The sequence below is a fragment of the Berghia stephanieae genome, chromosome 12 (assembly GCF_034508935.2).
Source record: "Berghia stephanieae isolate SIO BIC M18660-M18661 chromosome 12, UCSD_Bste_1.3, whole genome shotgun sequence".
NCBI lineage: Eukaryota > Metazoa > Mollusca > Gastropoda > Nudibranchia > Aeolidiidae > Berghia > Berghia stephanieae.
In genome coordinates this window covers 20401896-20404395 of record NC_088371.1, presented here as the reverse complement: position 1 = coordinate 20404395, position 2500 = coordinate 20401896, and positions in this window count along the sequence as shown.

Here is a 2500-nt window from a genome sequence, read left to right as displayed (position 1 = left end):
CACTTAACATGAGGAACGGGGCATGACGCCTGTTAGGCGATGTTACAATATTTTCGGACAGAGAGAACGCTCTAATAATTTTACACCTGAGTACGGTGAGAGAATGTGAGTAAAGAGCCTTTTCCAAGGAAGCAACTGAACCTTCCGATCCGAAAGCGAGTGTCATACCAATTGATAGACCACATAGCAGCACAATAACAGGGGAAACAACTAAAACAAAAGAAAACAAACTAAAAGCAAATACAACAAATTCGTACACCGTTGCTCGTTTCGGTGATAGCGATTGATGGAACAAAATAGCCGACATTGGGTAAAAAAATAGATATTCATTATAATAATGATTTGTTTTGTCTTTTCCCTTTTGGCCAACTATTTATTGCCGTGTCAGCACCGGCTTTGTTTCCTTCCGGTCATGCGCAGTCGAGTCCTCGGGGAGACAACGCACCAAATCTCACAGCTCGTTAACCATTATAATTGGGAAGCATCGGTGAAATCGGGAAAATCCGGTATCAGGTGTGTCAGACTCGTGATTATTCATGTTTATTTTAGTCTTATTTGATTTGTTCTTACTGGCGGAGCATCCGTAATATTTGTGGAGAATTAATCATTAAGGCTTTTACGAATAGGCATACTTCTATTTTGATTATTCAATAAACCAAATTGAACATTTAACCCCCTCCCCCCCCCCCTAAAACTAGAGCTTTTATATAGGGCAATATCCACCAAATGTGCTCAACGGGCTTTACAAATGGTCCCTGACAAACAGCAACACTTAACTCGTAGAACGAGACATAACGCCTGTTAGGCGATATTACAATTGTTTCCGACAGAAACAACGCCAGGTACTCAATTTACACTTGAGTACGGTGAGAGAATGTGAGTAAAGAGTCTTTTTTTTCAAGGACTCAACTATGCGCCGAGCGAGGCTCAAACCCAGGACCCTCCAACCCAAAAGCGAGTGCCATACCACAAGACCACATAGCCGCACATTTTGTGAATTGGTTTCAGAAAAAACTGTATCAAAAAGAAGAGAACCAATTTTTGATTTCAGAAAAAATCGTCAGCTTCCTCCAAATGCCATCGAAATAAATAAACAAAAAAGTTGAACTAACCAAACAATTCAAATATATGACAACTCGTCTCGAAACGGTATTAGTCGGGATGATTAAGATGCTTAAAATGGAATTTGTAGCCAGAAATATAATGATTAAATTGAGTTTATATGATTTATAGAGGAGAAGGAATATCATATTTTACTGTGTAAATACCAACGTTTCATATTTTTGACCAGTTTAACTATAATTTGACTTTTTAGCATCTTGTCCATCCCGACATAATACAGTTTTGAGACGAGAGGTCACATATTTAAGAGTGATCCTTTACGAAGCACTTAATGTCAAATCCTAAGTAGAAGATGACATTTATGGGAAACGTTGCCAAAGAATGTATATTCTTCCAAAAAGTAGAAATTTTGATGTTAGCAGAAAAGGACAATGTTTGCAAATCTATAATTCCCTTCTACTTAGTATATTGACTTTCTGTTTAATAATCTGGTGGGGAGGATGTGGATTGAAAGAGAAATCAAAATTAAATAGAATGATTAAAGAATCGAATAAAATAAAGAATTCCTAAATTGTGTCTATGTTTTGTATATTTAATTTCAAACATTGTAAACCAAATGACAATTTGCCATTTTCTGGAAAATAAAGATTATATTATTATTATTATTATTATTATTATATTATTATTATTATTATTATTATTATTATTATTATTATTATTATTATTATTATTATATTATTATTAATTATTATTATTATTATTATTATTATTATTATTATTATTATTATTATTATTATTATATATTATTATTATTATTATTATTATTATTATTATTATTATTATTATTATTATTATTATTATTATTATTATTATTATTATTATTATTATTATTAATATTATTATTATTACCTTCAGAACTCAAGGTCTGAGGTTCGATCCCCAGTCGAGGTCGACTGATTTTTTGGGATGTTTTTTTCTTGTATATTTCTTTCTTGCTTTGTCTGGCGCCTTTCATACACACTTGTTCAGATCTTTATCTTATACTTCTTTTACATTGATATAACCCACAATACCCATATTTTAATGAAAATCAACACTGTGTATGACGATGTCAAACCTCGTTATAATAATATTATGAAAACTCAAAAATTAAGTTAACACAAGTAGATTGCTATAAATACGTGCAGTGCCGTCAGTATGTAGGTGCACGCAAATGAATCTGGCATTAGGGTTGTCAGATGATGATTCCCAAGGCCAAAGTCAAATTAAGGACCGATCATTATGCCCGAGCAGATATTCTTAATGATCATTTGAGTTAACGGGTGATAGAATTACCTTTAATTTAAGAAAAGGTTTGAAAGTTACTTGTTTTTCGATCTGAAAAAAATAGTTTTATAATTTTTAGATTTGCCAGTAATTCTGTGATTGTTGGCAAAAA